The sequence below is a fragment of the Ambystoma mexicanum genome, chromosome 4p (genome assembly GCF_040938575.1).
Source record: "Ambystoma mexicanum isolate Mex_15411 chromosome 4p, UKY_AmexF1_1, whole genome shotgun sequence".
Taxonomy (NCBI): domain Eukaryota; kingdom Metazoa; phylum Chordata; class Amphibia; order Caudata; family Ambystomatidae; genus Ambystoma; species Ambystoma mexicanum.
In genome coordinates, this window is record NC_090927.1 from 767,743,331 (window position 1) to 767,757,661 (window position 14,331).

Genomic DNA, 14,331 nt, shown 5'->3' on the forward strand with positions numbered 1-14,331 from the left:
CATCTCTCCCCCCCATCTCACCCAGGTGAAGTAGAAGTATGCATCTCTCCACCTCCAATCTCACTCAGGTGAGGTATGCATCCCTCCCCCCCAATCTCACCCAGGAGAAGTATGCATCTCTCCCCCCCAATCTCACCCAGGTGAGGTATGCATCTCTCCCCCCCAATCTCACCCGGGTGAAGTATGCATCTCTCCCCCCAATCTACTCCCCACATCACACTGCCATGTGCTTGCCATGCAACTCACCGAGTAGCCAGGAACGTTGTCCGGCATGTCGCTCCATGTAGCGTGGTATTGTTGAGTTCTGCAGAACCATTGAATCATGGGTTGATCCGGGATATCGGGCACAACAATGTGTGAGGATCTTGTTTGAGTCACATACCATTTGCACGTTGATGGAGTGGTATTGCTTACGGTTTCGGTACACTACCTCCATGGCATGTGGGACCACCAATTCTACATGGGTGAAGTCGAGGGCACCGATGCAACTTGGGATGCCTGCCAGTGAATGGAAGCCAACTTTGGTGTTGGAGATCTCCTGGGCAGTCCGTGGTAGGGATATGTGGTCGCTTGTGTGCTTCAGGAGGGCATCGAGCACTTGGTTCAGCGTGCGTGAGAATAATGGTTGTGATATGCCATGCATCTGCCCTACCGTGTGCTGGTAGGTGCCTGTAGCCAGGAAATGGAGCACAGACACCACCTTCAGTAGAGGGGGGATGGCGGTACAGATCTCTATGAGGCTGTCGATGTTGTTGTGTATCATGTCCACAATGGTGGTGATGGTATCCCGGTCCAGACAGTACAGGGTGTGGATCTGCTCAGGGGTTAGGTTGAATGGACTGGCTCTGATTCTACGGATTGGGGGCTGCCTCTGTGGTACAACTGCCTGCACTGGTGGGACATGCTGTGCCTGTCTCACCCTCCTTCTCCTCCTGTGTCTCCTCTGTGCTGCCTGTTATTGTTGTTGTTGCTGTAGCAATGCAAGCATGTCCTCCAGCCTCAGGATTGCTACTAGTATTGGAATCATTTTGGTGTGTGAATGGGTGTGGGAAGGGGTGTGGTGCACTCTTTTTGTGCTGGCCCAGTCTACATTGCCTCCACCTATTCTGATTGTGTGCACCTGTGGCAGTTGAGAACACTGCACATGGCCGTTTACGGGTGGTTCACGATGCCGGTATTTCCGCCATGCCAGTATCCACTTTTAGCGCCTGCTTCATGCCGCTATTTGCATTTCCGCCTAACTTGTGATGTACTCCTGTTTCCACCATGCTGCTATTGCCGGCAGGAAGGGTTGCGTGTCCGCGCCCATGCCGCTATTAGAGGCACCGTTCTTTACGGTGCCGCTAATAGCGGGTAGGCGGGTCGTAATAGACAGGAGCGGTAAGCAATGCCGGTAATCCTTTACCGGCATCATTTTTCCCTTACCCCCTACCTCGTAATGAGGCCCCTTGTGATTTGTGAACAGTCACTGCGTATGCTAGAGTTAGTGAAAATTGTTCTCTGCGTACATACGTGTCTTTGAAAAGAAGGAAGCGGGCTGTTGAGCATCATATCCTTTTAACTTCTGATAGTTTGTCAAAGAGAATATTGACAAATTGAATGTTGTTGTCACATGGGTATGTTTGAAAGCCAACAACTGTACCAAGTGCTCCATTAACTAGTCCTTGCTCCACGTCAAGGTTGCGTTTAAGCATTACTCTACAGTTTAAAGATAATTTTAATATTTTCTCCAAACCAGTCGTGTTGAGTTTTCTATGGTATTTAGTCTTGTTGTGGCTTGTTGACACATGGGTAGTGTCATACCATGTACGTCCAGTTTATCTGTGGAGCAAATTTCAATTATTGGCTGCATTTCTTTTTTCAACATTGTTTCATTGAACTTGGAACAGCTTGCAAGAGTTGGCATCAAGGACATACAATTGACATTTTTGTGTGCTAATTGTTACATGACATCAGTAGCACATGAGTTATGGCCATAGAGTGTATGGATGTGCCTGGTTTTTAATATTGATTGTGCTTCTTGAGATAGTACTCCAACTCTAATACATTTTAAAATGTTGGCGTATGTGAGGTCTGCAGACTGGTGTATGTTTTCAGTTAATTCTCTGTATTGGAAATGTTTCCAAAGGTTTACATTTCCTATGCTGCCAAGAGTTTTACGGCACAGTTTGTGCCCTAAATTTTTAAAAATAGGTTCAGCTTTCACGGGTGTCAATTGAAAAAGATCTCAGAAAACAATAATGTGTTTTCCTCCAAAGAGCTGGTCGTAGTCTGTTTTGAGGACCTCTTGTAATCTGAGGTGAATCAAAGCCAACATTAGGTTGTAGACCATGCTTACCTCATCTATTAGCAGCATTTTCATTTGTTTAAAAACTCTGCGTAGTTCCATTGCAGCTTCTGTGGAAATTTTGTAATAGTCTAATTTGTTTTGATGTTCTACTGGAAGGAGTAGTAATCAGTGTAAAGTGACACGACCTATGTTGTAGGCAGCTAAACCTGTGGGGGCCGTTACAACAGCTGACAGTTTGTTGTTTGTCAATTGTTGAAGGAACTTACTGATGATTTTGATTAAGAATGTTTTGCCTGAACCAGCTTCACCACTCACATATAGCAGTATAGGTTTGTAGTCTTGTCAGGTACAGTTTCTATTTTCATGTTCCACACCATGTTCAATTTGTTTTGTTATTTCTTGGAAAATGCTATGCTGCTCATTGTTCAGTTGTGATTTCAGTACAGCAAAGTCTTCTGTAGCTTGTTCATACTGGCACATGGTGTTTTCTATTTCTGCATGGCTAATTCTGCCTCATTTGCTATTAGTGGCTGTCCAAGTGGTTCTTGGCTTCCTGTTACAGAAGGTTGACTTCTGTCAGGAGTGTCCACTTGTAGTTGGGCCTGGAGTCCTTGTTCGTGTTGTTGTTCATTGTGCAACATTGTTTGGTACTATGTAAAGTTTACGTCTGTTACAGTGCTTTCATTTGCTTTGAAAGCATCTTCATAGGAGTCATATGTATCCAGTAACTCTTCTTCTTTTCTCCATGTTTTAAAAAGTTGTAGCAGGGACATGTAATAGAGTTCTTTATGTTGAGGAGTTTTTAATGACAATTTAATATGATTAATTAAGCTGTGTTTGGTAACTTTCACTAAGCTGCCTTCACAATTTACCACTCTCTATCTACCTTTCTTTTCATCTGGTTTAACATTCATTTGGGATGTGAAGTTTTGGGCTACGTGGTAGAGACACATGGTTTCCAAAGAGGTACTCCTGTTTGGGTAGTATGTGTCTAGTAAATGGTTTTTCCAAATGTCTTGGCTGTTGGGATCATTTTTGGCTATTGTTCCTATGTCCTCATATGATTTGAGAACTCTTTTTCTAGATTTAGCAGGACCAAGACTTAGCCATACTATATTTTCAGATTTTCCATACAAGGCTGTACCGGTTAAATGGTCTGCAGCTTCATAGCAGCCACATTCTCTGTGAGAGAGCATTTTTATGCCTAAGCTGTACAATTTCTGTGATAGTGTTTTATCAGATGATATGTCATCCCAGCGGTCCTGAAGCTCTGTTTTATCTGTTTTCGTTACGTAGGCTGTGACATATCGTGCAACTGTATGGGAATTGTCTGCAATGTATTGTACATCTTTGTTTGCATTCCATAGGTGGGTAATGATTGCATTGTAATCATTGATGTATTTTGATTCTTCTGTTCTCTTTATGTAATATGTGTTGTTAGGTAATTTACCTTTGACACTATGTCTGTCTGAAGACATGAAGTAGTTTGCTTGACCTGTTGCTGAGCTGGTCTAGGGAAACCAAAGTGGCATTTGGTGTAGTAGTTCCATTTTTTTATATTTGTGACAGCAATATTTCCCACGTTTGTGTCTTTGAAATTGCAAAATGTGTGCATGAAGGTCACTATGGGCCTCATTACGACTTTGGAGGCAGCCATGCCCTTAATAAGGGCATGGCTGCCTCCAAAACTGTGTCCGGGTCCGGGTTCCCCGAATGGGGAAGTTTCCAAGTTTGGAGGGCCCGATAATTCCTCCTTCAGGGAACCCGGGCCCGGACCTTCCCCATTCCCATTGAGCCCCCATAGGGCTCAATGGGAATGGGTGCCGGAGCTAACAACAGGCCGATTATGACCGGCCCGTTGTTAGCTCCCTGGTCCCCTCGCGGGACCCGGTAAGGACATCTGGTAAAACCAGACGTCCACATCGAGTCCCGCGAGAGAACCTCATAATATTGCGGAATGGGTTTAACTGGTCCGCCACCATTAGCAGCACCCGTTAACCCATTCCGCAATACTTATAATGAGGCCCCATGTGTTGTTTGTGAAGGGATTTTACAAGTGACATATTTTTGGATGAACTGCAAAACAGTGGCAACACTGTCCTGACCAAATTTAGGAGCATTGTTAATCCATAATAGCATGTGGATGTGTGGTGCTCCTTTGGCTTGTGTAACGCTCATCTGACTCCCACGAAGGCGCTGGTCTAGTCTGGGTTGCTGTGGCCTCTTCGAGCGTGATGCGCAGAACTCGGAACACCGACTGAACAGGACCCTCAAATCTTGCTTGTCTGGCCCGTAGGAATATCCTTCTGCAGATGAGAAAGGGGATTAACAGTCTGCAGAATAGTGTGCTTGCTCCCCACTTCCCCCCTTCGTTCTTCTCTAACTTCCTCCGAAATCCCCGGTTGAAGCTCACCTTATGGTTTGAAAGGATGAACTCTCCATCCTGCTTCTGGTGCAGGGGCGCGTGCTTGTCCAGTTACTTCACTGGTTTTCAGAATGGCGCTGGCAAAATCCACTTGACTTTTCCGAGCGGAACGCTGTTAGTATGAAGATTACAAAAGTTCAAGTGTAGAGCCTCCTTTTCTGTTGTCTTCCTAACCTGTGATCTGTCCTTTATTTCAGGTGCAGAATGAAGGCGATGCGTTGAGGGATTGAATTGCCGATGGTAAACTCAGGTGAGTTAGCGATGGGGGCGATCCCTCTTAATGTCTTTATATTCCTCCAGTAATGTCTTTTGTCCTTTCCCCATAGGGGCCGGGGTGCGGTACCTGCCAACGAAGCGGCGCCGACCCGAAATGAGGAATGGTTCACCAACAGAAGACCGGTAAGTGTTATGGCGGGGGTGCTGGGCCTGGCCTGGTGCTCCGGGGGTAGGCATCATGACAGCTTGGTATTTTTTTCTCCAAAAGAAGTGTTGAACTTCTCTGAGGGGAGGACAGTCTTATTACAAATAAAGTGTAGCATATCAATGAAGCGATGATGGAAATATCTTGATACATTTACAGGATCTAGAAAGCAGAGTTCTCCTAGTATTTTTATATCTATGTTTGTTATGCATAGGAAATTGTGTTAATCTTCCCATGCATATTCTACACAACTTAATGTTACAAACCAAGTGGGTGGGCCAAGGTTTCTTATCATATAGCATACATCTCTGTGATATCGGAACCAGTATTCTTTTTGTACCACGCATGTTTGCTAAAAGATTTGTAATACTTGACTGTAAAACCTCATCTTTTTCTTGCACTTTTTGTAATAATTGCATAGCTGACAGATTTTGAAAATGGGTACCTGATTTTAATGTGTGTGATACTCCGTAGCATAGAGTTGCTAGTTCACTTTCAAAGAGAAGGTAGAATATGTATTCCACATTTTGTCTGAATCTGGGGTTGTCAGAATACATTCGTAGAGAGTGATATTCTGATGCTGTTATCTGTGTGGGTCTATCATCGTACCTTCCTCCTTTTCTAGTAGGAAAGAGCAGCGGAAAGGCCAATGCTTCTATACTTTTTTCCCCATATGCTGATTGGAGATTCTTTGGCTTCTCGCATTTGGTACGTTTCAAGTACATCATCTATAGCGTCTTTAGAGTGTAAAGGATGAATTGTATAATGGTCTAAAATATTGCATTCTGTGATAGGATTTAGAAGTTCAAATTGACAAGTTTCTTGTGACTCTTGAATTATTTCAATGGTTTCTCTCAGGTTTTCTTCAATATTAATTTCTTTATAGTATTCATTGTTGTTTTTTAGATATCGCAGGGCTTGTTTAACTTTATGTCAGTCCACGAGTTGTTGCCACATTTTTTTGTCTTTTGTAGGTACACCATTTACTAAGACAATTAAAGATTGATTTATTGGCCGTTGCACTCCTAGAGTGTGTACATTTTCTGTGAGATCTAATGGTAAATAAACTACTTTGCCACAAATGCCTTTGACTAATTCAGAGGGAGGCAATTTGGCTGTTTTTGGTTGGAGGCGTATTATTGCTTGAAATTGGTGCACTGTTTGAATTATGATGCTCTTATATAAATTTAGTTGTTGCAGGGGTTTTGGGAGTGGGAATAATTCCAAGTTATTTGTCAAAGCTAGTGAAGGCGTTTGGTTGTTTTCAAGTTTTGCAGTGCAGTAACTGCAAAGTATTAAGGGGTCAGTAATGTCGTATTTGTTTTCTGCTATAAGGTAGAGAGCTAATTGGAACCATTTCGAATCTTCATTGTCTTCTATGTTGTTACGTTACGTCTATAGTTTTTGTGGTACTTTTATAAGAAGTCCTGCAGCAACACACACACACATGGTTTGGTAATTCAGCAGAGGTACTTTTAAAACTTTAGTATTTCTTTTTTGTATGTGCTTATTAGAAGGTTGCTATTTGTACAGTAGTTGCTAGTTAGTTGTACATCTATTTCATTTTAAAAGTGGTTTTGAATTCCTAAATATTTTCTCTGGATATGGTCTATTTCTTCGAGTAGTTGTTTGGCTGTACGATGCAGAAGATTGTTATTTAAGTTGGCTAGTGCTAAAGCAGGACATTTAGCATAGTAGAGTTTTTGGACTAGATTCCGTATAGTTGAATGATGTGTTGATATCATTTTGATATGATGGAAGGTCCTGAAATGCAGGCTAATGAATGTCCTTGTAGTCCTGTGTATTTGCGCACTGGACAGGCATCCATATTTAGTAGTAGTTTCATTTTGAATTTGTCTTTGCTCTTTACATACTGATTACATACTGATTGAGGAACTGGCGTAAAGATTTGAAAGATTTTTTGGCAATGTTACACATTGATGTGCACGGCCATTTGTAGACGGGACGTTTTGGTTCAGTAGATTGGGGTGGTGATCCTGAGTTTTCTGGGGATATTTTTGTGAGCAAGGTTTCTTGGTCCATAATGGTGTAATTAAGTTTTTTATACCCTCGTCCACTGTTATGTATGGCAATTGGGTTTGTTTACTATTGTTTATATGCTTCTTCATTAAAATATGGTTCTGTGGTTGTGGTGTGACTCCATTCACCTCCACAGATGTTTAAGAAGCCATTTTTGGTGACATTCCGTTTATTGAGAAGTCTTTTTTTGTAGTTTGGTAGTTAATTTTGTTAGTGGTTTCATCCTGTTTAAAACTAAAATAAATAACTTCCTTTTGAGAAGGATTGCACTGTCTATGAGAGCTTCTAGGATTAATTTTCTACAGTAGGTTTTAAGGGTTGTCCGTGATTTGTCTTTTGTTTTTACAAGGTTCTGAAGGACTATGTGGCGGAACATTTTTTGTAAAACTTTTTTTTGGTATGCTTACTTGCCACTAGATCAAGATTTATAGGCCCAGTGCTAGCAGTAGTGGTAGTTGAAGTCTTGTTAATCACTTTCTGTTTGGTTTTACATTTTGATAGAGGAGGGAATGTTTCTGCACTGGAAGCTTGTTTTGTTTTACTTAATGACTGTATTAGCTGTTTGGTTTGAACTTTTTATACAAAATCTGATAGAGATGGATGCTTATTTTGGACACTTTTATATTGGTTTTCTCTACTTCTGCGTTCTTTCTACGGAGTTGCTTTTTGGTAGGAATTCTTTGGGGTCTGTTGGAGAAAAAAAAGAAAGTGTGGGTTGGGCTGTTGTGCAATGTATGCTTGCTTTGTGCATGAGTGTCTGAGTATGATGGTAAGTATGATTGTGGAGGTGTGTGATTGTGCAATGGGCAGGTACATCAAGTTGGGAAGGCTATTCTTGTATATGTGTGTTACTATACTGGGCTTCACATGACAATATAAAATATTTAGCTGGCAAGGGGAAGCACTAATACTACATCTAATGGTAAAGGGTTAATATATTTGTTTCTTCTACAACACTAAAATGCTAGTGTGTTTCAGTAACAGTTAGAACATTATGTTAGTTTTGTACTTACTTTTTTGTATGGAAAGAGTAGGTTTCTTCTACATCCTTGTTCGTACTTCAGACGCTGCTGCTTTTCAGGAGACTGGCGTTCACTGAAAGTGTAAAAGAAAGAAGTTAGTGAATATGTGTGTTTATAGCACTTTTGTTAATGTAGACATTGTTTTGCACTTTTCTTTGCCTATGTGCATCCTGTATATTTTATTTTGAATCTGTTAGTTGAATATGTTTTTTTGAATGAGCATAATAGTAAACGTATAGCGCGCACTTGTTTTTTTAATGTTATATTAATTGATGTTAAGGGATAGAAGAACTAATCATATGCATGTTGTGCTATTTTTACAGGGTAAATGGCAGAGATTGTACATAAAAGCATTCAATGTATGCCTTTGTGAAGGTATGGGTAATACAGCAGAAGGATTTGATATAGAGGCAGTGGTGTTGTTTGATCTGGGAGCTTTTCTAATGATATTGTCTGTGTGTGTGCTTGAATGAAGATGTAAGTACTCATCTTGGCTGCGTGTAATTTTATAACACACTGGAGAGTGTTTTTCATAATTATACTGTTATTTTTCACATGTTATAATATGAAACAATAATTTTATAGATAGGAGGGCCTCATTACGAGTCAGGCGAAATGGGTTAACGGGGTCCGCTAATGGATGCAGACCCGTTATTCCCATTCCGCCTGATTACGAGGTCCTCTCGCGAGACCCGGTAAGGATGTCTGGTAAAACCAGGCGTCGTTATCAGGTTCCGCTAAGGGTACCAGGGCGCTAACAAGGGGCCGGTCATAATCGGCCCATTGTTAGCTCCCTGCACCGATTCCCATTGAGCCCTATTGGGGCTGGAATGGGAATGGGGAAGGTTCACCCCCGGGTTCCCTAAGGGAGGAATTATCGGTCCCTCCTAACTCAGAATGGCCTGGTAATTCCCCATTCAGGGAACCCAGACCCGATTTTGGAGGCAGCCATGTCGCCAATAGCGGCATGGCTACCGCCAAAGCCGTAATGAGGCCCAGGTGTGTGGGTGTAAACAAAATTTTGACGAGCTGAAAGCTTTACAAGTGACACTTCATCGTAGCAGATGGGAGAAATGACAGTAAGTTCATTTTACAGTTTATACAGGGTCAGTGGCATTTACTTTGTTCATATTTTTATTTTGTTTTACATTTTTAAAGCACTTACACAGCCAGCAGGCATCGAGGCGCTAACACAGGAATTGTTTGTTTTTTAGTTGCATGATTATTTTGTTTTAGTTGCGTATTTATAATGCGTTTAAACACCCAGAGGTTTCTAAGCGCGGACCCGGGGATCGAATCTGGGTTGCTTTGTGACATCTTGCTTTCAAGGCGCACACATTGCCGCTGAGCTATTCTCCCGGGATGTATTGTATTTATAGAAGAGGTGTACATGTACTGTGTAGAAATTATTCATACCTGTAGTCTGTGTTCTTGCATGTGGATGTGCTTGAATCTGAAAGTTTTACAGCAGTTGTTGCTTTAGGTCCTTTGCAGTGACAGCCGAATTGTACTGAGAGTGATCAATAGTAGATCTAAAGTGCTGATCTGTGATGACAGAGTTAGATGTAGTGTTCTTGATGATTGTGTGACTGCTTAACAATAGCCAATGAGGAAATGGTGGAGAGAGTGCAGTGGAAAGGGTAGAAGGGCTGCCCTCAGTGTTACTTATACGCTCCGTGGACAGCGTGGCTGTTCGCAGACAGGACATGCTATATACAGGGTTTCAGAGCATGAAGTTGGAGTGTATTCTGAGGATTAGCCATTCAGGTGTTGAGGTTCTACTTCGTATTGAGAGAGGCTGTGTGTAGTGAAGATGGAGGAGGTGCAGAAAGTCAGGGTGTTGGTGGTTGGAGATATATTTGTGAATGCTTTGGAGCAGTGTGCAAAATCTAGGAATGTGACTAACCATTTTGACACAAAATGAGTGGATGTGGTGTGGAGCACTGTGCCTGATTTGAATTTGCAGGCAATTCTAGTAGTTTATCAGGATGTGGCTAGGTTTCATAGTCCACATGTAGTTGTCCTATACTGTGGTGCTGTGCATTTGGGCTATGTTAGTGGCCCTAGTTTGTTGCAAGATCTGCACAATTTGGGTCAGGAAATCATGAAAGTCCTTCCAAATGCCAAGGTTATTTTTTTCTGGGTTGACACCTAGGGCAATATGGGACAATAGTTCTGTTTTTTGTCCTCAGCAAAATGTTGCTAGGTGCTTAGTCAACCGAGGCATATTTGGTTTTATGACTAGATCGGCCATGTTGTTTTGCAACAATGAGAACATTGAGTCTGGTAATGTTGATTACTTTAAGGAAGATGGCATTTCTTTATCTTTTATGGGACATGCCATGCTGTTTTGGAACGTAAGGGTTGCTTTGGAGAAGCTAATGTGAACATTTTTGGAGGAAAATTAAAGAAAAATAGAAAATAAAAGGTGTTTCTGAAACATCTGCAAAAAAAAGAGCCTCTTTTCAGAGCCAACCTCAAAGGGGAAATGGGGCACACTCTTTAAATTTTCATCCCCCATGCTCAGATTTTTCGATTTGTCTGCAGACAGTGCGGTTGTTCGCGGGCAGCGCATATTACATACAGGGATTTTGGGTTTTAAGGCATGCAAATGAGACTGAGCAGAGAAGGGATTGGTCAATAAGGTTTACTGGGTGTGTTGTGTAAGGAGAGAGTTTGTCAGTAGGTCTTTTTCCTGGTAGAAGAACAGACAGCTATGGCTGCGTGTTTTAAAAAGCAGATTGTTTGGATTTTTGTGGATAAATTGGTTGGAGGTGCATGCAGATCGCTGTGGAGTAGCTGCACATCTTGGATTTTCTCATGTGGAAGTGCACTAGCATGGAGTGCATGGAATGAAGTGGGTGGATTTGGTGCCTCTCTGTGCTCTTTGGTGACACAGCGACATCCAGACATTATCATTATTCATTGTGGAGGGAACAGTTTAGGACATGTGTCTGGAATCTCTTTGCAATTTGCAATGACAGAAAGACTTGGGGAAAGTCAGGGACATGTATCCAGACTCCAGAGTAATTTGTTCCCGTATTGCGCAGAGACAAATGTGGCTGCATTCTTTTTCATTTGGTCCACAAATGGAGAAAGCAAAGGGCAGTGTTAACAAGGCTGTTTGTGCCTTTTTGAGAGATGTTAGTATGTCCTATTTTCAGAATGAAAACATTATGTTTTGTAGAACACACATTTTTTGCAGAGATGGCGTACATCTTACTTATGCCGGCAATCACATTTTTCTGTGAAATATACAAAATGCATTGCAACCTTTTTTGGAATTAGAGCAATCCATTTTGCAGTAAGTGTTGACCATTTGAAGTTTTGGAAACACAAAAAAGCACCACAAAAAGGCTCTTTTCAGAGCCACCACTTCCTAACAGAGAAATGTGCAATGGTTGTGACAGGGCAGCACTGCACAATTTTTAGATGTCCACCGACTTCTAAAAAATGCACAGGGCCCTGCACTATTTATGTGTCACTTCTGTTTTTAAACTGTGAAAGGCGGCTCCGAAAAGAGCCTTGTTTTTATTTTGTTTTTGTTGTTTTATATTTTGTTGGGTTTTTTAAACACGACACACAAGGAAAGGAGGGGAAAGGAGAGTATGGAAGGGACACCAACCACAGGGATAAGAAAGGGCAGTTAGAGAGAGGAAGAAGTAGGGTGGGCCTTATTCAGGTAGGTCCCAAACCTTCTGATGCTCCTTGACCATAGTCTTGAAAGCAGTCTGAAGGTTCTCCCCCCTGCAGAGTACTGCATTGCAGTACATGCACAATATTGGGACCCTCGAAAGGTTAGGGTCAACAGCATTATGAATGGCCTATGAGGCAGCTGGAGGGATGCACTGTTCCACATGAGTGTCTTTTGTGGTGACAGGAGTGGAAAAGGAGGAACTAGGAATGAGGAACCAAAAAGGGTAACCTGCACAATTGTCCTGTTTTAAATCTTGGAAATCCAAAAGCAGAATGAGGACCAGCTCTGGGGGGGTGGCCTTTTATAGGGGTGCTGGGGCGCACTTTGCGGACACCCGCTCGTCCCCAAACACTTCGAACACCAAGAACAGGCTCAAAAAGTTCCAAAAAGTATGTAGATCAGCAGGGACATTGTCTGGGACATGTGCGATGGTGAACCTTTACTGTACAATACCTTGATTGCTCAAAAAAGCAGTTTTTAAATGTTCGGGGGCCCAAACAGTGTCCGCAAATAAGGACACACGCTCAGCGTGGGTGCGGTCACATGACGACATCACAGACACGTTCGCAAATGGGACGGCTGTCCGCAGGACACCAAATTCACAGTGACGGTTATGTGCATGCGTGCGGTTTTCTACAGACAGTGTTGAACTCCTCGAATAAAATAAATGTGCGTCAAAACTTTGCGGACAGGCGGACGGGATATGTGTTCTATGGATATATTAATTCTGGTTGCGGACATTACATTACATTAATGTGTGTTCTGAGGACATCTCCATTTTTATTGAGAACAGTACGAACAGGTATGTCGTCCTTAGGACACCCCGATTTGGGTTAATTGCGGACAAGCGGACACCTTGTGTGTTCTGAGAACATCTGCATTTCAATTACGAACAGTAGGAACAGGTATATTGTCCTTAGGACACCCCCATTTTGGTTAATTGCAGACAGGCGGACATCTTGTGTGTTCTAAGAACACCTCCATTTTAATTACGGACAGAACGAACAGGTACTGTGTCCTTAGGACACCCCCATGTTGGTTAATTGAGAACACTCCAGACAGCCGTGCTGTCCGCGGACACCCTGACCGCCTTTTAAAAAGAAAAATAAGACACGGGCATATAATAAGAACACATTTAAAATGTAATTATTGTTGAACAGTAGAAACATTAGGAAAGAGAGGAGGAAGCAGAAACTGAAACAAATACAGGAGAATTAGGGGTTAGACATGATGTATGGGAGGAGAGGAAGGGATGGAAGTTTCATCGTCCCGTTTTTCTTGGTGGACAGGGTTTGGGGATAGTTGGCTGGGACATGGAGATGAGGAACAGGTACATGTGGGGCAGTGGTATTTAATGTTTTCTTTAATGTGGTCCACAATACACTCTTTTAGTTGATTGAAGTATTGTAGTAGTAAATCAATTTTCCATTCCATTCGTTTGAGAGGATCTTCTATTATCTCTTTTGGTATTTTAGTTTTATTGGTTGTCTGGTCTGTTAAAACAAATGTGTTAAGTACATATAAAGTAATGGATATTAATTGGCTCATATAGAGAAATGTTGTGTCTACCATTATTATCACTCTCTTCACTTATTTCATCTCATGGGAAATTCTCTTCCAGCCATTCCAAAGTACTGGACATTTCTGTGTTAAAAAATAAAATATTAGTTTTAGTGTACATAATACAGAAAATATATAAGTATATGAAATAAATGTAGTGTACTTTCAATTTTATTACAAACATTTGCTCTTACTGGTGTGTAAGTATGCTCTTACTTCTTGCTGTGCAGGTTTTGTGAGGTAATTCAGTTGGAGGCATATTTATTTTGTTTTGGTATATTCCATTATATTGGAAATGCGACTTCAGTGGATGGTTGGTGTCTTACATATACAGTTTTCACTTCTTATTTATTATTAAATGTAATGTATTTATGTGGTATATGTTTGTGTGTTTTTATTGTATGATTCAATAATGGAAGATACCCTCTAAGTTTTTGGAAAATGCTGATGGTGACCGAGTACGCCTGCGGACAAGCGCATGGTCTGCGGACATCAAAATCACTAGCGGTTCAGGGGGGTTTAGTATTTTCTATGTTATATAAATGTAAGGAAATCTTAGTAAACATTTGTCAAATTTCTATTATCTATATTTATATTCAGTGAAAAAAATTTGTTAAGGGGACGTAATGGTTAAGTTGTGCTACTAAAAACCTATGAAAATCAGTAAAAAAAAACTTTGTTAAAGGAACGTTATGGTTCGAAGTAAAACCGAAAAACCCCTGAAATTCGCAAGTTATGGTAAGCTAAGCAACCGTAACTGCACTGCTAAGACTAACACCCAGGACATCAAAGATGACATCACAAATGTCATTGATGACATCACTGATGACATCACATGTGCATTTACTTTTCACATACATTTTACACATACAAATA